The following is a 21,647-nucleotide window of genomic DNA, read 5'->3' as shown; positions in this document are numbered from 1 at the left end:
CTCCCCTTCAGATCCTGAAGAGCAGGCAGCAGGGAAGGCGACAGGACCTGCGCAGTCCGACAGAGCCCAACAATGCTGATGCCTACCCCAGGCTGAGGTGTGGAAAGCAGTTTAAATTCTCCCCTTTGCCCTGGAGCAACGCTATGTCAGCTGCTCCAGGGCATTGTGGGAAATTTAAAATGCCAGCCATTCAGCACCAATCAGAGGGGCTGCCCCTGCTCTGCCCCATACCCCAAACCAATCTTGCAGATTGTGATGGAATCACTATGGCTCCTGCTATAGTCAGTCAGCCACTTTTTTATCTCCTGCAGCCAAAGACATTTGCGAAAAGATACATTCTCCCTCCCTCAAGTGATATGAAAAGGATTCAAAATATAAGATGAACATTCCAAAGATTATTTATCATGGCCTCTTGTTATCACCAGAGCAAAGCATCTTAATAGCCATACAGTGCCAGAACCAGGGTTTTTTTTTTGGGGGGGGGGGGCTCCAGGGAAGTCACACAGCCTGACCCAGGGGTCAGCAAACTTTTTCAGCAGGGGGATGGTCTACTGTCCCTCAGATCTTGGGTCGGACTATATTGGGGGGGGCATGAACGAATTCCTATGCCCCACAAATAACCCAGAGATGCATTTTAAATAAAAGGATACATTCTACTCTTGTAAAAAAAAAAAGCTGATTCCTGGAACGTCCGCAGATTTAGAAGGTGATTGGGCTGGATCCGGCCCCCGGGCTTTAGTTTGCCTACCCATGGCCTGATACCGCTCTCTTGAGGAATTTGCTTCCTCACCACCATAATTACCATCTTCATTTTCCTCACTATTTCCACCTGCTCCCTTGCCAGGCAGACACTCAATGAACATGCAAGCAGTGGCATCTATTGTGCCTCCTCCATCTCTCCGGAACTGTTGCCCTGGACCAGAATGAGAGTCAAGCAAGCAGGGTGCAATACTGAAGAGCAGGGGCTCTTGTTAACAGGCCCCCTGGAGAGTTGCGGCCCCCTCAGCACATTCCTGACCCTGCCAGTTCCTGATGCTGGCCCTGGATCTTGGCTGACTTCAAATATCTAAAGGGCTGGCCTATTGAAGATGGAGCAAGCTTGTATTCTGCTGCACCAGAGGTAGGAGCTGAACCAATGGAACAAGGAAGGATATTCCAACTAAACATGAGGAAAAACTATCTGATGGTAAGAGCTGTTTGGCAGTGAAACAGACTCCCTCAGAAAGTGGTGTTCTCTCCTTCGTTGGAGTTTTGGTGGCCATCTGTCAGGGATTATTTAGCTGTGATTACTGCATGTGGGGAGTTGGACCAAATGACCCTTAGGGTCCCTTCCAACTCTGCACCCCTTGAAGAGATGACAGCTTCCTCTGCCAACCCTAAGTCAAGTGAAGAGGACCATTGCAGGCACCAGGGCAATTGGCATCTTGTACTCCTGAATGCCTACAATGGGCTGCTTCCAAACAGCCATCAAGCTCTTAGCTCAACCAGACACAACCAAAATGTTAAGCTCACATGGGGGCAACCAGTATTTAGTGTGCCATTAAATGCGGTTCTAAAGGTCAACCAGTCTCCAGTTTCTCATTTCAGCTCGTGTTCACTGCTCAAAACACATTGCAAGTATTTATTTGTGCAAGGAGGATGAACTTAAGCATTTTAAGGAGGCAAAAACCCCAAAACAACCGCAATATCAGCCAGCCCTTTATCTGTAGAAGAAAGGTGTACTTCTTCAGATCGAGTGCCACATCGAATAAACACAACTGTCGTCAAATGTCATGAACATCTGAGGACAACATCATTCAGTGTGGCAATGCAGACAGACTAAGGAAAGAGGTTCTTAAAAAAACAAAAACAACAACAGCCCATAACAACCCCTAAAATAAAAACCAAGACCTCATTATTAACATTGCCGCTGGCAAGGTGAGTGGAGAACACAACCTCTTCCTTCTTTCCTTTACATGCACACTGGTAATTATGCAAGGGACACTGTCTTAAGATGATTTTAAAAAGAGGTGCTTTCATTGTTTTTCGCTTCATACAAGGTTAAGGGTTCTTTGGGTCAAAATATTCTGCCTCAGCATCTCTTCGCTGCATCAGTCCTTTTTCTTTCCGGGGTGGGGTGGGGATGGGGGGGAAGAGTGGGGGCTGGAAACACCCAGAGCCATAATTTGTCTTAGAATTCCTTTTGAAATGCTACAAGAAAGACTAACCACTGCTCTTTTCCCTCTGTTTCTTATTCCCGCAATCCCTTTATCTGGCTTTCATTTCCAGGCTCGCTTGGCCTCTTTTGTAGGAGAGACTTCAGGGAGCCCAAGTCACTTTCGCAGCCCCTGTGATGTTCGGGAAGATTAAAAAGCGGCTTTGAAGCTTTAACAGCACTCTGTAAGCCCCGTTGGTACAGGACCTCAGAAAGACCCAAGCCATCTGGCAAACTGACATAAAGACGACGCAAAGTGATTGAAACAGTTTCTTCAAAGCGACAATGGCCGGCTGGCAGGTTTGTTGATTTGGGGTTTTTTTTGTCTTTTATGTGTCACCCTCAAAAAATAAAAAAGTTGCGAGAACACCTAGGCAATCGCAGAGAGAGAGAGAGAGAGAGAGAGAGAGAGAGAGAGAGAGAGAGAAACGATTGGTGCAATCTGCTTCCACAAGTTTCTATTACCAGAAGCAAAAGAGGGTACTCGGGGAAGTCACTGAAAGCAATCCGGTGAAACACTAATGAATTTAACCTGAGGCGGTCTGTTTGGTAATTATATAATTAAACACTTCATTTGGAATTTCTAAAGCTTTTGCAGGGAAGTACAGCACTTCCTATTTACCGAATCCGGTTTTGACAGCTTAAGCTGGCACGCGCGCACACACACACACGCACACGCACACACACACACAGAGGAAGGGGGGACATGTACAGGGGGGGCAGAAAGGGAAGTTGTTTCATCTAAGGACAAAATGATTTGGAAGATAAGAAGCCGTCACTGTGCGCCTAATTGCAATTGTCTCGTTTTAATAACTGGCGACATAAATATCTCCAATCAGAACATTTCCTCGCAATGTCAGAATACAATGATTGATACGTTTAAAGAAGAAGGAGAAGAAAGGAGGGAGAGGGGGAGAGAGGGAGAGATGCTCTGATCTGCGACTACATGAAACGCGTTTGTTGTTTTTCCCTGGGTGATGTCAAACATTCCTAGGGAGAGAAAAGATATTAAAAAGACGAATTTACATATTATTGATACTGTCAATCTTTGTTACTGGGCTCTAATGCGCTAGTAACAGGGAGTGAGAGATGTAAACGAGACGTGTCTATGCCACTGGGGAAGCACCACAGAGATGGCAGATTTGGGAGGACAGTTGAACTCAGCCGGATTTCCACCAGATCAGATGTGGCTTGCAGTGGAAGCTTCCCTGAACTCTTGCAAATCTCCAAAACTGCAGTCTTACGAAGCCAGGAAAAACAAACGTCAACCCATTCACCCAACTACCCCAGTAATCCTGGCCACGGCTGCTATAGTAATCTATACGATGAACAGTTTATAACAGGTGTAACCATTTTGCTGTGCTCCTGAGGTCACCTTTTGGAGTGGCAGGTGAAACCCAGGGATGGTTGAATCTGTCCATTTCAGTTTCTTTTTTCTCCAGTCTTAAACTCACGTCTCCACATTTCCACATCAGTTTGCTTTTAAAAAAAATATCCCCATGAAAATTCGTTAGTATTTTAGTGCGAATTTCTCCCAATATGCACATTTTTGCAAAGCAAATCCCCCTAAGTCGTGTATGTTATTTTCACTAGCATCTGGATTTATCCGCATGCTTTAGTATATTGGGCAGTGTGCAGTTAAGATTTACTCAGAGTAGTCCCCTTAAAAATAATGAGCATGAGAAAGTTAAATCTGTTAATCTCAGTGGGTCTACTCTGAGTAAAACTTAGCTGCATACCACCCGGTGTCCTTTCGTATAGTTTCGGCTGCAGAACTGCACTGCAAAATCTAGAGAAGTGCAAATTTCAAAGGATTTCTGTGTTTTGGTTTGCATATTGTAACAGTATTCCCTCTGCGTACTTCAGTAAATGGGAATTGGGTAGGTTTGCCTTCAAATCCAAACTGAATCTAGTTTCTCCTCTATACCTAAGGAGGCCATCACTGCCCCCCTCTCATTCTGCCACTCCCTTTTTATCTCTGTGGTCCTCTTCTTTCCCACCCAAAAACCTGCCAGGAGAGAGACAGACCACTCTGGTCAGATAGGAAGATAGGGAGCTGCATTATGCTGAGGTCTTTCTAGACCAGTGATGCCACCCCCCCCCCAATAAGGCCTCAAAGCTTGTGAAAACAAACAGCTCATCTTCAGTGTGAAGACTCTCTCTAAGCACCTGGGTTTAGCAATCAATCCCTCTTCCCAGGGAACTCTGGGAATGGTAGCTCTGTGAGGCGAATGGGGGGGTCTCCTAACAACTCTCAGCTCCTTTAATAAATTTCAGCTCCCAGAATTCTTTGCGGGAAGCCATGCCTGTTTCAAATGGTATCATAGTGCTTTAAATGTATGGTGTGAATGTATGGTGGTAATTGCCTCAACGCCTAACGTGCCCTCTTGGCTCTCTTTTCGGAAGGCATGGTGGACAAAATTATTGGTGCCGTTCTAGTCCAAAGCAACGGTACTGGGCAAGAAAGTGGGCACTCCTGCGAATAGACTAAGGTTACTCACACCAGCAGGTCTGCTGGAGCATCCTTGGGAATTACGCCTGCCAGGCCGATTCACTGGCCAACTCAAGCTTGCATGCCTCCTCAGTTGTCAGGTCTACCACACCCTCAGAGGGCAGAGCTGGGGCTAACTCCATCAATTCTCTCCACCATTGGGACGTCAGGCTGTGTTGTGGTAAGGATGTCGCTTGACAGTCTCAGTAGTCTCATCCCAATTCTCCACCTCCTCTGACCAATCTTGCCAAGAGGTTTCCATGGGGCTCCTGACAAATAGCTACACGGATGTATGAAATTTCATGGGACTGCACCTAGTAAAAGGCAATAAACCTGTACAATCACAGACATCTGTTGCTTCAGACATCTTGTGAAGACTTTTGTTGTTGTTGTTGTTGTTGTTGTTTTGACCCAAGAGATCAGACCCTTTTTTTGGTGTATGAATCCCCTTGATCTCTTTTATTTGCCTTTCCATGCTTATATATGCTTTTATACTGTTGTTTTATACTGTTTATTACAGTCATACCTCGGGTTCCAGACGCTTCAGGTTGCGTTTTTTCAGGTTAAGGACCCGCCAAAACCCGGAGTTACTGGAACGGGTTACTTCCGGGTTTCGGCAGTCGCGCATGCGCAGAAGCGCTAAATCGCGCTTTGCGCATGCACAGAAGTGCCAAATTGCAACCCGTGCGTGCGCAGACGTGGGTTGCGAATGCTGTGGGTTGCTTCACTGGAGCTTGTTTTCATATTGTACATTGTGTACGCCACTCGGAGATTTTTGAAATATAAAGAAGTCCAGAAATACTTTCAAATAAATAATAAAGGACACGGTTAGGACTTGCCACGTAACGGCGATAATATAATTCTGTGGGTGAGAAATCTTTAGTTTGAACCTTTCCCCTCCTACAACAGAACACAGTTGCAATGCACTAAGGGAGGAGGGGAGAAAATGTTCTGTCGCTTTCCGTGTCAAAGCGAGGGGAGAAATATTAAGCGTGGAGTTGCGATCATTATGATGAGGTGCTGGAGAGGTTTCCTCTCTCATTTCCTCTCTCCCCGTTGCTTTCATTCCTTGCACTCCTCTGATCTTGATATCGCTAGCAAAGCCGCCTCTCTCCCTGCCCTTTCCTGCTCTGGACTGCCCTCCTAGTCCTGCAAATCAACACAACTAAGCTGAGAGATTGTCAGAGAGTCCTTTGCTAGAGAGCAGTGCTCTTACCCATCCTTCCTCCACCTCCGCCACCCGCCCTCCCCAGACTGCAAAATACCTTGTTATAGCAAGACCTTTGTCATGAAAACTGGAGAAATTGCCTTCTGTCTCTCTGGTGGGCATGGAAATAGGCACAGCAGAAGCTGATCAAAAGAGGCAACTTGAGGGAGGAAAGCAAATTCTTCTTAAAAACAACAACAGCCATTGCCCCGTACTTCCTTCTTGCAAAATAGCTGCAATGCACAGTCTGTTTATCACAGCTTACCGTGCTGTGTTATGTGTGCCCAGTTCCATGCTGGGCAACTTGGGCTAATATGCCTGCCAACTGCAGCTGCTGGGGGACCGCCGGGATCCACAAGTTGCTCTAGGGAGCAGAGCTGAAGAGTCAAGTCAAGAGTCAGAGTAAGGCTTCCGGAGGCGGCGCGAACGGTAATGGCTGCCCTTTCCTAACCGGGAGAGGGAAGCTACGCTGGAAAAGGGTCGTCCGCTACGGCGAAGCGGAGACCCATTCTGGAAAACCGCAGGCAGCGGAAGCCTGCGGTCTCGGGACCCGGCGGGCGCCAGGAGCTACCCCCGAAACGTTGAGGGAACCCCGTAAGGGGCTCCGGATCGCAGAGGGGGTAGCGGCGCTGTGGGTCTATGCGCATTCAGCGGAGCGAAGCCGCGTTGCCGTTGCCGGTGAGCGCCGACCTTTCTTCCTTCAACACAAGATTCTAAAACGTAACAACCCGTGAGTAATTGAGGACTTTACTAAATTTCGGGACTAAAAATATTGAAAATAAGCTGAAAGCGGAGAGACGAGGAAAAGGAAGTCCGTCCTCCGCAGCCATTGACTTTTAAAGCAAAGAGCAGGAGGAGTGGAGGCATAGAGAGAACTTTTGACAGCTCAGATTGAGCACCCGCAGAAATTACTTTTCCCTTTAAAGACTGTAAGCAATTGATTTTTGGACTTTTATTAGGACTTATATACTCCTTTCTTTGTGGATTACAATTCTGTTTAAGAAGCCCAGGTGTCAGAACTGCCTGAGCAGTAGAACTGTCAGACTGCAAATTTGGATACATTCTATTTAAACTTTGAGACAGTCTGAGGGAGTTCAGAATGGTTACGTTCTTGCATTTTGGAACTCCAGTAAGCACAACTTGAAATATTGTGGCAAACCTAAAACCAACTCTGCTAAAACTACTTTTGTGAAGATCCCTAAGTATTGGTTCAGATTTCGTATGTGGAATGGACTCTTCTTCCTAGGACATTTTATGCTCCCCCTAGAGGATTGAGGATTTACAACAAAAACATTGTTTTACTTTCTATTTCCCGGCCCTTTGTTTGACTGCTACCATCTGGGCCGTAGCTTTCCCATGGGAATAACTCAGCTTGACCTTGACTGCTAGATAACTTTGGAATGAGTGGCGCAAAAAGAAAGGGATTAAGAACCAGACAAACAACTCTGACAACCGTAACTGCAGCCTCACAAGCACGCAGATCATCTGTGCCCACTTTGCCCTCGGAGGAAAAAGTTACCTCCCTGTCACAGGCAGGGGAGGAAGAAACTGAGGATTTACAACTAGAAGAGATGGCCTCAGGAGGATCTGGTTCTGTACTAGAGAGAATTCTTGAGAAATTGGAGTCTTTGGAGAGGAAAGTTGACCAACAAACTGCGAAAATTGACCTTAATACAGAAACTTTAAACAAATTATCTGGGCAAGTTGCACAGAATGCACAAGCAATCGGACAACTGAAGGAGGCTGCAGGTGAAAATCAGAAACTGGCCGAAGAGACCAGCCAAAGAGTGGGAGAGTTGGAAAAAGAAGTAAGGCCGCTCAGTAAGCAGGTTGGGGAACACCAGACCTATCTCTCCATGTTGGAACTTCGGAACAGGGAGATTAATTTAAGATCGATACCAGAAGTGGAAGAAGGTAATCTAGCTGAGTTTCTGACCAAAGAATTCTCCAAGTTCTGGGGTCTAGAGGAGGAAGATTTTAAAATTGTGTCAGCCTTCAGACTTGGAAGACTCACAAAGAGAGAAAGGCCCAGAGACTGTTTGATTACGTTGAGATCAAAGGAGGAAAGGGACAAGATTTTGGGCCTGCACTACGGAAGCTCTTTGAACATTTCGGACAAAAGAATTGAGATTTTTAAGGACATTCCTAAACAGCTGTTGGATCTTAGATCTGAATATTTGGACTTAGTAAAACTGCTGAGAAGCAACTCAATCATCTTTAGGTGGGACTTTCCCCAAGGACTATCTTTTACCTTTAGAGGGAAGAAGATTAAAATTAGAACTTTGGAAGATAGGGATAAGTTTTTGACTGCCTACGGAGAGGACCTTCATAAAGGACTTGAACTACCCTCAGGGCCTGAACCACCACAGGTGCCTGTACCTCAGAACCCTGAAGACTTACAGAACAAAATACCATCCCAAGGAAACTAAACAGATCTATCCAGGATGTCTCTGCAACTTTTAAGTTGGAATATAAATGGCTGCAACAGTCCGGAAAAAAGGAAGAAAATCTTTCACATATTAAAAAAGGAGCAACTAGACATTACTTGTTTACAAGAAACACATGTGACTAGGCTCCACAGAAAAATATTGGTAAACAAAAGGTTAGGCCAAGAATTTATATCTTCGGACTTAGTTAAGAAGAGAGGAGTGGTGATATATGCAAAGGAGAGCCTCTCACCAAAATTTTTATTTAAAGATGAACATGGAAGAATTTTGGCAATTGAAATACAGCACCAAGGAGAGAAAATTTTGATATTAGGAATCTACGCTCCAAATGAAGGGAAATCAGAATTCTACAAGAAGTTGCATGAGATTATGCTGGATTATCTGGACTATGATAACATCATTATGATGGGAGATATGAATGGGATCGTTTCTACAAACATGGATAGGTCACAAAGCCAAAAGGTTACTAAAGAAGGCAGACTACCAAAGACCTTTTTTGAAATGACAGACAACATGGACTGGATTGATATATGGAGGACAAAGAACCCCTTAGGGAAAGAAGGAACATTTTTCTCTGAAGCCCAACTGACTTGGACAAGAATTGACCAAATATGGATTTCTAGAGGTCTGGCTCCTAAGGTGAAGAAAGTGGAAATCTGCCCAAAGACCTGCTCCGATCATAACGCGTTGAAAATGGACATGACATTATTACCAACCGGCTCCTTTAGATGGAAGATGAATGACAACCTGTTTAGAGATCAGGAGATTATCAAGAAGGCCAAAAAAACAATAAAGGACTATTTTGAGATAAATTTGAACACTGCTGTGGAAAAAAGAACAATCTGGGACGCAAGCAAAGCTGTGATGAGAGGGTTCTTGATACAACAGAACGCCATAAAGAAAAGACTACAAAATGAGAAAAAGGACAAGATTTTGGGGAAAATTAAAGAGTTAGAGAAGAAACTAAGAGTAAACCCGAAGTCACAGCCGATTTTGAGAGAAATTAAACTTCATCAGGCACAATATTCCAAACTGATAAATCAGGAAATAGAATGGAAGATTAAATCAATGAAACAAAAAACATTTGAATCGGCTAATAAATGTGGGAAACTGCTGGCATGGCAGTTGAAGAAGAGACAAAAGCTGAACATAGTAACAAATTTGGAAATAGAAGGAAGGAATATTCAGAACCCGGTGGAAATTAGAAAATGTTTCCAGAAATATTTTAAGAAATTATACACTCAAGGGCCACAAAAGGAGGAAGAGATTGCAAAATTTTTGGAGAAAAATGGACTTAAAAAATTATCACAAGAAAATAGATCACTCCTGAATAGTAAAATAACACGACTAGAGATAGAACAGGCCATTCAGAATATGAAGTTGGGCAAGTCTCCAGGGCCAGATGGCTTGACCTCCAAGTACTATAAGACATTAAGTGACTATTTGATTCAACCATTGATGGAGGTCAGCAATGAAATTATGGAGGGAAAGAAGGCGCCTGAATCGTGGAAGGAAGCTTTCATCACATTGATACCAAAATCAGAAACTGAAAAGACACAACTTAAGAACTACCGCCCCATTTCCCTTTTAAATGTGGATTACAAAATATTTGCTGACGTTTTGGCAGGAAGACTCAAAAGAGTTTTAAATGAGATAATTCATAAAGACCAGGCAGGCTTTCTCCCAGGAAGACATTTATTTGCTAATACAAGGAACATTATTGACATTTTGGAACTTTTGCAAACAAATATTAACACTAAAGCAGTTCTAATTTTTATAGACGCGGAGAAGGCCTTCGATAATATTTCTTGGAAATTTATGAAGGGGAATTTAAAAGAAATGGGAGTGGGGCGGGGTTTTGAAAATGGGATTGACGCGATTTATTCAGAACAAAAGGCAAAACTGATAGTTAACAATGTGGTTACAGAAGAGTTTAAGATTGAAAAAGGGACACGACAAGGCTGCCCGATTTCCCCCTTGCTGTTTATTTCTGTCCTGGAGGTGCTCTTGAACTTGATTAGAGGGGACCGGTTGGTGCAAGGGATTCAGATCGGAGTGAAACAATATAAACTTAAAGCTTTTGCAGATGACCTTGTTTTGACATTGCAAGAGCCAGAATCTAGTACAAAAAGAGTGTTACAATTGATTCAGGACTTTGGTCGGGTAGCGGGCTTTAAACTAAACAAACAGAAAACTAAGGTGTTGGGAAAAAACTTGACAGATGCAGAGTCAGAACGGTTTCAGAGAGAAACAGAACTAGCTGTGGTTAAAAAAGTAAAGTACCTAGGGGTAAACATAACAGCAAAAAATCTGAGTCTATTTAAGGATAATTATGAAAAATGTTGGTCTGAAATTAAGAGAGACTTGGACAGTTGGTCAAAATTGAAGCTTTCTTTGTTAGGCCGAATTGCTGCTATTAAGATGAATGTATTGCCTAAGATGTTGTTTTTATTTCAAACATTGCAAATTGTGGATAAGACGGAGTGCTTCAGGAAGTGGCAGAGAGATATTTCTAAATTTGTCTGGCAGGGCAAAAAGCCCAGAATTAAGTTTAAGATATTAACTGATGCGAAAGAAAGAGGGGGCTTTGCCCTGCCAGACTTAAGGTTGTACTACGAAGCCGCAGCTTTCTGCTGGCTAAAAGACTGGCTACTTCTAGAGGACACTGATGTGTTAGATTTAGAAGGTTTTAACAATGCATTTGGCTGGCATGCATACTTATGGTATGACAAAGTTAAGATCAATAAGGCCTTTAAGAACCATATTGTCAGGAAAGCAGTGTTTAATGTCTGGACAAAATACAAAGACCTATTGGAAAATAAAACTCCAAGATGGCTATCACCTCTGGAGGCTAAGGCCCGAAAAAGACCCAATATGGAGGCCAAATGGCCGAAATATTGGGAAATAATAGAGAAAGAGGGCAACAATTGGAAATTGCAGAGTTTGGAAAAAATGAAAGACAAAGTGCGAGACTGGTTACATTACGCTCAGATTCAAGAAATTTTTAAAAAGGATAAAAAGTTAGGATTCCAGGTGGAGAAATCGAAGTTGGAAACAGAATTGTTAGAACCTAAGACTAAAGTACTTTCAAGAATGTATAACTTGCTGTTGAAATGGAATACACAAGATGAAATGGTTAAGTCGGCCATGATAAAGTGGGCACAGGATATTGGGCATAATATTATGTTTGAGGATTGGGAAAGGTTGTGGACCACGGGGATGAACTTCACGGCATGTAATGCTCTGAAGGAAAATGTAATGAAAATGATATATAGGTGGTACATGACCCCAGTTAAACTAGCCAAAATATGCCATGTGCCAGACAACAAATGTTGGAAATGTAAGGAAAATGAAGGAACATTCTTTCACCTCTGGTGGACTTGTCCCAGGGTGAAGGTCTTCTGGGAAATGATATATAATGAGCTGAAAAAGGTATTTAAGTATACCTTCCTTAAGAAACCAGAGGCCTTCCTCCTGGGCATTGTCGGCCAGATGGTGCCAAAGAAGGACCGAACATTCTTTTTGTACGCAACAGCAGCAGCAAGGATACTTATCGCCAAGAAGTGGAAAACTCAAGATCTACCCACTCTGGAAGAATGGCAGATGCAGCTGATAGACTATATGCAACTGGCTGAGATGACTGGCAGAATTCGAGACCTGGGAGAAGAGAGGGTTGAAGAGGATTGGAGGAAATTTAAGATTTATTTACAAAAATATTGTGATTTGGTGGAAAGTTAAGTAGGATGTTTGATCATAAATAATTGGCCACCACAAAATCGGATCGAAATGGGATGTAAAGTGAGATTAAGGGAAATTAATTTACAGAGGATTATATTTAAATAAGTGGTTATAAAATTTGCAAATTAGATGATAAATTGCTGGGAAAAATTTATGATGATGAAAATGGCAGCGGGAGATGTGAGGAAGTCCAAAGAAGTCATGAAACTCTGTTGAGATAAAAGAAAGGTTGTCTATTTTTGTACTTTATTTTGTAAAAACCCCTAATAAAAATTTATTAAAAAAAAAAAAAAGAGTCAGAGTAAGGCCACATTCACGCCACATGCTTAAAGCAGCATTATGCCACCTTAAGCAGTCATGGCTCCCCGCAAAGAATCCTGGGAGCTGTTGTTTGTTAAGGTTGCTGAAAGTTGTTACGAGACCCTTCTCTCACAGAGCTACAATTCCCAGAGAGGTTTCATGGTTAATCCCTCTTTACAGGGAACTCCCTAATGTGAGGTCAGAAAGATCCAGGTATCAGAAAGCTTCCGGTGAATGGAAAATAGGGCACCTCTGTTCTAAATATGCATTGCAATTATTTGCAGTTGTGCATTGTATATTGGTATTACAGGCAACAACCAATTAATGTGTGCCTGAAAGGTGTGAGACTGCGCACACACATGGCGAGAACTCAGAAGTGACCTGAAACGATAAAACAACACATCACTAAAAGGGCGTAACAGGGTGGGGAACACTTATAAGCGCTCCACCAACACATACAGGGGCTGGAAACGGAAGCCCCACTCAAAATGGCCACCAGCTGTATATAAAATAAACTCTATACCAAGATGGGAAGCTGCATGGTGACAGAGTGCTATCTGAGATGATTAAGAAGGTGAAATCACCCTGTGAGACATTTTAAAAGCTCGGTTCCAGGTAGTATGTGTCAGGAGGTAAACAGATGCATGCCATTCCTACAGTGGGGAGGAGCTTCATCCCTGAAAATAATTATTTCAGAAATGGCTTAAGGGTCATGATAAGTAACAAACTTAAAGCCCCAAAAGGTTAACAATTATTTAAGGATCTACAAACAATGAGGAGGGGTAACAATTAGGAACAGAGAAGAAGAGATTTCTGGGCGGACTGCAGAGATTGCTTGTAGAATTTATAGAGGATCCAGGGTGTCATTGGGAAAGGGGAGTACAGTGGTACCTCGGGTTAAGTACTTAATTCGTTCTGGAGGTCCGTACTTAACCTGAAACTGTTCTTAACCTGAAGCACCACTTTAGTTAATGGGGCCTCCTGTTGCTGCTGCGCCGCGGGAGGATGATTTCTGTTCTCATCCTGAAGCAAAGTTCTTAACCTGAAGCACTATTTCTGGGTTAGCGGAGTCTGTAACCTGAAGGGTATGTAACCTGAAGTGTATGTAACCCGAGGTTCCACTATATCTGCTTTGCAAGCAGAAGGTCCCAATTTCCATCTTCAGGCTGGGCTCTGAGAGACCTCCGTCTCAAACTCTAGAGCAGGGGTCAGCAATCTTTCTCAGCCATGGGCTGGTCCACTGTCCCTCAGACCATGTGGTGGGCTGGACTATATTTTGAAAAAAAGTATGAACGAATTCCTATGCCCCACAAATAACCCATAGATGCATTTTAAATAAAAGCACACATTCTGCTCATGTAAAAACACCAGGCAGGCCCCACAAATAACCCAGAGGTGCATTTTAAATAAAAGGACACATTCTACTCATGTAAAAACACGCTGATTCCCAGACCGTCCATGGGCCAGATTTAGAAGGCGATTGGGCCGCATCTGGCCCCCAGGCCTTTGGTTGCCCACTTCTGCTCTAGAGAGCCACTGCTAGTCAGCGCAAATAGTACTGGGCTTAGATGGACCGACGCTCTGAATTGGTGCAAGGCAGCTTCCTATGTAATCCTGGAATGAAGACCTGCCAGCTGAGGGGCTTTAGGATTCTGCCCCATTGCATAGGCAGAAGAGCAGATACACCCGTGCAGTGGGGAACATGCTGCAGAACGCCCCAAACATGCCAACCAAATGGCTGAAATGGGGGGCAGAGTTGCATGCAAGACATGGGCCCAAGAACACCCAGTGAGACCACGGCACCATCTAGCTCAGTATAGTCTACACTGACTGGCAGCAGCTCTCCGGGATTTCAGCACCCATCTCTCCCACCCCTTCCTGGGGATGCTGGGGATTGAACCTTCTGCATGCAAAGTGTGTGCTCTACCATTGACCCACAACCTTTCCCAGCATGTGTCCCATCCCAGATTGTAAGTCCTTTGGGGCAGAGACCTATTTTCCTTTACTTTGGAAGAGTGACATGCAATTTCATCATGCTGCATAAACAAAAGAAATTACTGTACAGCAAAGAAGGCATTACAGACAAAACAACGCCCTCCATGAAACTGCATGGGTCTCCACTTACACACACACACACACACACACACACACACACAGAGTCAACAGTTGAAATTAATCTGTGTGGTGTGTTCAGAGCTATTTCCAGGGCCTGGAGCATCTGTGGCAATTAATCCCCTCTAAAAGAAACTGACGCTCAAAGGAATTCACACTGCGGTGAAGTCTTACACATGTTACAATGTCAACTATGAATTTCCAAAGCTCAGATTCTTCGCTGCTTTCTGGTATGTAAACCAACCAAAGACTGCATGACTGTCTTCCACACCAGTGCAATGATGATGCGTCTAAGTTTTTGACAGATTATCTCTTTGGGCTTCTACATACCATTAGTGAATGTATGTTTAACCCTATTTTAGCCTGCATGCAAAAGTCTGCCAGGCCCCCATTGAAAATCTATAGTAAATGCAGGTCCTGCTTTCTCAATACAATGTGTTCCCAGAAAATCATTCATTAGGTGAGCTGACAATTTCTATTATTTCCTATGGAAACATTTCTAATCTGTGATTTGCCTGATTTTTCACTCCCAAACTGCTGCAGCCAACAGGCAAAAGACAAACAAAGGAAAAACCAATTTGCCCAATTTCTCCTATTCCCTGATTTGGCTGATTTCCCTCCCTCCCTCCCTCCCTCCCTCCCTGGTTTCTGCATGAAATGGCTGCCATTGACCAGCACAGCAAGTAAGGAAATGGGCAAACTCCAGCTGTTTGGATATCTGAATCAGCCATTTGTGTAGAAAGGTTCGGGAATAATTATTTGTGCTTGGATAACTGAAATTTCACATAACAAGTGCCCTGAAAATGGGACCTGTGTACAATATCCAGACCACGAGGCTTAGCTGTTGTGTAAGCTATGGTTTGTTTAAGAACTATGGCTTGTTTCTCCAAAGTTTGTCTTGTTTTGCAGCTGTTCTTGCCTTATGAAGACCGTGATTTGGTGAGAGTCTGGGAGAGGGTGGTCAAACAAACCATGGTTAAGGAAGCATGCTGGGTTCACACATAACATCAAGCTATAGTTAAAACAAACCAAAGTTCACAAACCAACAACAATACATTGTCACCAGCAAACAAACCATAGTTAAGCTGCAAAGTTCACACAGAATGCTAAGCCATGGTTTAATAACCCATAAACCAGGTGTGGGGTTTTTTAGGGGTGCCAATCAGCTTTGCCGTGTGTGTGTGTGTGTGTGTGTGTGTGAGAGAGAGAGAGAGAGAGAGAGAGAGAGAGAGAGAGAGAGAGAGAGATGATAACCATACCAGTGTCTGATATGCTGTTGTTGTTGTTGTTGTTAAATGGGGTAAATGTGTAGTCCAATTTCCAGGGAAGATTTCAAATAGCTGTCAAATAACTCAATAAATTAATTTGCACAAAATGTGGAGCAGCTGCACGTGACAGGTCATTGTTTCTGAGAGTGAACAGAAGAGGTTGTGTTGCTGGTGATCAAGAGAGTCATATGATTTAGCTTTTGCTGAGTTTTACATTTGAGCCTGCAGTTGAGAGACCACATGTCTGAAAGCTTCCCCATATTAGAATTTTAAAAAGAAAACTGCCCTGGGCATGAAAAAATATTCCACTGACCTAGAGAGTAAAAGGTGTAAAGCTGTTCTGTTTTTGAATCTGGCAGTGTTATCCACCACTGAACTATGCCTCTCTGGAGAAGACTCACAGTTCATAGCACATTCTTTCCGTGAAGAAGGTTCTAAGTTTAATCTCTGTCCTCCCCAGGTGGGACTGGGAAAGACACCTGTCTGAGACCCTGGAAAGCCATTGCCTATAGGTGTAGACCAGGGTGCCCTCCAGTTGCTGTTGGACTCCAACTACCACCATCCCTGACCCTTGGTAATATCAATTGGAGATGCTGGGTGTTGGTGTCCAACAACATCTGGAGGGTGCAATGTTGGCTACCCCTGATGGAGACAATACTAAGCAAGATGGAGCAATGGTTTGATGGTGTTATGTAGCCTGTAGTCTCCTCTGTCTCCCTTGGAAGGAGAGCCTGCATATCCCCACCCACTTGGAGATTGAGCCTGCCACGTTGATGTTATTAGCATCATGCCCTGAACACCTGAACTACCTGTCAAACTGGCAGGGATGTACCTAGGGGTTGGTCAGGTTGGCCCCCGCCAAGGATGCAGGTCCAAGCAGGCACAAAAATTGTGAAGGACAAGCTGGCGATTGCCATGGGTGCAAGGGATTGGGATGCAGATACTGCTCCTTGCCAGGGGTCCCAGGGAGCCTAGGTGCACCTCTGAACTGGTTTAGTGTTTCCTGAGCAGAAGGTGTGGCTTCCACCTTTGAATCTCAAACCCTCTCCTCTTAGCACAGCTTATGAATGCTGAGAAATAAATAGGCAAAATGTGGGGGGGGTTTAATCTCCTCTAACTTTTTAAATATAAAAAAGTTTTGATTTCTCCATTATTTCCCAAATAAGTGATTTTGCCATAATGAAGTAAAACGGCAACCTTAGCAAATAGCTTTATCATTGGATAAACTCAAAGCCAACGACTACAGAGACTCCTCATAAAACAACTGTTTGAAAGACTATTTCTTCCCACTTTAATAACTCAGCAGCTTAGCCGAGCTCTTAACAAGTTCCAGGGTTATTAAATAATCCAGCAAGTTACATTATCTGAAATAGAAATCCACATTTCATTAATGCGGAAATGCTGAATGCGACGGGTCCATTTTTCCTTTGCATATTACACCACCAAGTGGATGGAAGAATTAAGGAGATAAGCCATTCACCGGCATCCTCTAGAGACACGAATGAGACAGAGGAGCTGTACAGTGAAGAAGGTGGGTTCTTAAAAAATAAAGATAAACAAGACTCCCACTGAGGCACAACATATGTTTGGTCGGCCATCTCATAACATCTCACCAGTCATGAATATAATGCTTCATATGGGTTTCCTTCCTCCATTTGTTTTGCAAGTGTATTTTAGACTGTTTCCAAACAGGTGCTAAATATCATAAAGCAGGGATTGGGGGACCTTTGGCCTTCCAGAATTTGCTGAACTACAACTCCCATCGCCACTGGCCATGCTTGCTAGGGCTGAGGGGAGGTGTGCTAGATCAGCAGATCTCCTGTACTGGTTGGGTTACTGAATTAGCCGATCTTCGAGGTCCCATTAACATTGTGACTCTATGGGCCCAATTCAGGAGACCCTAATTCCTAAGGCAAGCTCTGATTTTGATTCTCTTTTTTTTTTTTTTTTTTGCAAAAAAAAGAAAAAAAGAGGAAGTCGATTATACAAGATGCAGATTGATGGTAAGCATCCCCTGAAAGTGGCAACTCAACTGACGAAATGGCTTCTGTTAATCGCATAACTTCCACGGTGGAAAGACATGTGTATCGGTTATTCATGGCTGCGAGAGAATGAAGCAGGATTACATTCCACGCACCCCACCTCTCCCACCCTTCACAATAATCTCCGTTTCTTCATGGCTAATGACTCGCCGTTTGTTTGCAAATGGGATTTGAAACTCCATAGTACTCCAACCTAAAATGCGAACAATGATGATGGGGGGAAACGCTGGAGAAGAAGTGTATGGAAAAAGGAAGCCTCTCACTCTCTCTCACAGCAGCCGCTGGTGGAAACAAACCGGCCTGTGCTTTGCTAGGTACGCTTAATGCTATTATTAGAAAAGAGTTTCCCCAACATTCGTAGTTAAAAATGCGCACCTGCAGAACACCTTCAGAATGAATGGCTAAGAATACATTTCCAAATGCTACAGGTGCTTCAGCACTGGGCATTTATTGTCCAACAGCCACAGTATGTTCACTCACTCTTTACAGGTCATCTGCATGATGTAGAAATGTATCAGGCCTACGGGTGGAAGAACGTGTCAACTTTGGTTTCACTCAGTTTCTCATTTTTCCAGTCTCCAGTTCTCCACATTCCCATATCAGTTTCCACTTGGGGGAAAAACCCTCAGCACTATTTCAGTGTGAATGTATCCTAATAAACACATTTTTTGTGTGTAATGTTGCCTAATATACACTTTTTTTTTTTTTGCAAAGCAGTATCTCCAAAAACAATGCACTTTTCTTTGATATTTTCACTAATATATACATCTTTATGAACACTTTACCCTGGTATATACATTTTTTGTACACATCACTTGAATGGAGAAAAGCATTGCAAAATTTGGAGAGGTGCAAATGTTGAAGGACAGCTACTTTTCAGTTCATGCATTGTGTTGAGAAATGTGAAACAGGTAGCTTCTCCTTTAAACGCAAACTTAAACTAATTTCTCCACCATCCCTGATACAGGTCGTAACTGTACATTACACAGTGCACCCACCCAGGCTTGCAGAGCTGAAAAGCAACTTGCCTGCTTAGCTACATAGGCATCTCCTATAGAAATGTCACAAACCTCTAGATGTGTGTGCAGTCTGTTCCTTCCTGCCTCCTGAACACATCACTTTGCAAGTGTCTATCCAGTTCATTGTGGCATAAGCTGTTACAGGCAACGACAGTCTTCATCAAATGCATGTCACATCTGCGACAAAACAGGACCACCAAGCGTTTATCGTGTGCCTTGAAGAACCTTTAGTTGCTCAGAGATTTGCCAGTTTCATTACAAGTCCTGTACAGATCTGTAAGTCCTTGTTCTAAATAAAAATCAATGTGTGATCTTAGCTACCTCTCGCGTAAAGCTAAGTTTGACAAAAGGGGGAGGGATGAGGGAGAGAGACAAAGCGCTCCTGCTTTTCAGCACACAATTTCTTGTTATGCTGCTGTCCGATGAAATCCAAAACCTGGAAGGCATTATGCTGGTTGTCACCTACAGATATTTAAAATGTATAGATTTCTGCTACAGTGGATTAAGGTTTTGTTGCTGTTGAAAGGAAACCACCGTATACAAAAAGGAGGGGAAAGGGGATTTCGGTCTGGCTAAGTATTCCAGCATTCTCATGTTTACATTTGTGGCATTACTTAATACATTATGTTCAAGTAGACCAGTGAAGATGGCGGGGAAGAAGTGGAGCCCTGTGGATCAAACCAAAAGTCCATCTAGCCCAGTGTATTTTGTTTCCGACAGTGGCCAATCAGATGCCTTCAGGAAGTCTAGAAGCAGATCGTGGCGGCAACATTCCTCTTTTGCTGTTGCTGCCAAGCAACCAGTATTTACTAATACAGGTTGGGTCTGCAACGTTGCTGCGTGAAGAGCTTCTGCTTAAGGTTTCAACCAGCTGAGCACACCCAGCAACAGTGCCCTGCTGGGAAAATAGGAAGCTGCCTGATAGTGAGTCAGACCACTGATCCATCTAGCTCAGCATCGCCTACACGGCCCAGGAAAGGTTCTCCAGGGTTTCATAGAGGGAGCCTTTCCCAGCCTTACCAGAAGATGCCGGGATTGAACTAGAGACTTTTTGCATGCAAGGCAGATGCTCTGCCTCTGAGTTACAGCCCTTCTCTATAACATGCAATGGGGAACATAGGAAACTGCCTTACACTGAATAAAACCCATTGGAAGTCCAAAGGTTCTCTACCCCTACTTTAAGCAGATATGGGGTCTCCCACCTGCCCTACTAGCTTGGAACATTTTATGTGGAGTTGCCAGAGACTGAGCCTAGGGCATAGGAGCCAATTCCTAGGGGCCGAGGGGGCTTCGCCTTCCCCCAATAAAATATTGCATTGCCATTCAAATGGTCGGCATGCACCATGTCATGTGATCAATTATGCAGGAGAGCCCCCCCCCCCAATATTTTATTCAAGTTGGCACTGCTGCCTTGAGTCCTCTGCATGCAGACTATGTGCACTACCCCTGAGACATAGGCCTTTTTCATCACAAGGCACTTCGGGGTATGCGCCAAGGCACTCAGTATGATAGTTACCAAAATTCTGGGGCAATGTGGTATGATTAATATTAATTAAATTTCTATACCACCCTTCACCCCAAGATCATAGAGTGGTTTACAATATAAAAATACATGACATACTAACAAACAAACAAAAATAACCTGCTCCCCACAGTTTAAAAGGACATAGATTGCTTAGTTAGCCAAAGGCCTGGGAGAAGAGGAATGCTTTTGCCAGGTGCCTAAAGATATGTAACGAAGGCACACAGGTGAGCAAGGATGAATGGGCTTAAAGGGGGGTGGGATGCAGAAAGTTCATGAAAAGTAAACTGTACACTAGGGTCAATTTATAAAAGTATGAGTTGCCTATCAGCTCAAAAAGAGCCTCCAAGGCGACTTATGATTTAAAGACTTTAACCTAAAAACTTTAAAATAATCTGTTCTTATCCAGACAAAAGAGCAAGCAAGCAAGCAAAAACCCACCCTGAAATCTTATCTATTTCCCACAGAATTGATTTGGTAAGATTTGTATATTGCTTTACACTTAAAAAAGAATTCTCAAAGAAATTTACAATGCACTTAATTCAAGAAAACTGCTCATAAGGCACCAGTGGCGTAGCGTGGGGGGGTGCAGGGGGGCCGGCCGCACCGGGCGCAACATCTGGGGGGGCACGCTCACACTCGCAGCTCTCTGCCCCTACCTGGCTCACTCTCTCTCTCTCACGGGTTAGGGGGCGCAAATTACTTGCCTTGCCCCGGGTGCTGACAACCCACGCTATGCCACTGTAAGGCACTTAGTAGTTTTATTACAATCAAATGGCATAAAATTAAGTATTGTATATAAATTTGAAGTAAATATATGAAAGCACGAATGCACCATATAAATCCCCACACACCCTTTTGGAAACCCTAGAGCTTAACTCCTATCCCCAAATCAAGCTCCCTCTCAGTTGCAGTCTGATATGATCATAACCTAGCATTCAGAAAATAAGATTTTAATATACCATTAAAGAACCTCCTTGAAGTATGGCAACCCTACAAATTAAAGCTCTTATCAATATGGACAGGCACATATCCATGCAAGACAACTGATTAGATATAATTTTATATGTTATATAAATATAATTTTAGCCGTCTATTTTATATATAATTGAGTCTCACCTTAGAACAGGGAAGCGGGGAAGAACAAGGCTCAACCGGCGACTGCGCCGCTGTAGTAGCGCCCTGGAGCCGCCAGGGGTCACCATTCATCTTCTCAGGCACCTTACTTGTGCCGCTCTCTGCCCCAGTCTCTTCCTTGTCCTTTTTCCTTCCTCTCCCCCCTCCCCTTCGATTCGGGCCCATGAGAT

The 21,647-nt window shown here is 43.7% G+C and overlaps 1 long non-coding RNA gene across 2 annotated transcripts; it reads left to right on the top strand.

Moving 5' to 3' along the window:
- The first annotated feature begins 748 nt into the window (after positions 1–748).
- Positions 749–18,403, top strand: LOC310849838. Of its 2 annotated transcripts, XR_014567121.1 has the most exons (4): positions 749–1,917; positions 2,269–2,494; positions 14,572–14,719; positions 17,731–18,403. It is a non-coding gene; the product is annotated as an uncharacterized lncRNA (long non-coding RNA). The 2 variants fall into 2 exon arrangements; XR_014567120.1 differs by lacking the exon at positions 14,572–14,719.
- The last annotated feature ends 3,244 nt before the right edge of the window (positions 18,404–21,647 follow it).

The sequence above is a fragment of the Podarcis gaigeae genome (genome assembly GCF_964106915.1).
Source record: "Podarcis gaigeae genome assembly, chromosome: 8".
Classification (NCBI taxonomy): Eukaryota; Metazoa; Chordata; class Lepidosauria; order Squamata; family Lacertidae; genus Podarcis; species Podarcis gaigeae.
Note: the sequence above shows the minus strand (reverse complement) of the source record. Positions and strands in the feature narration are given on the sequence as shown.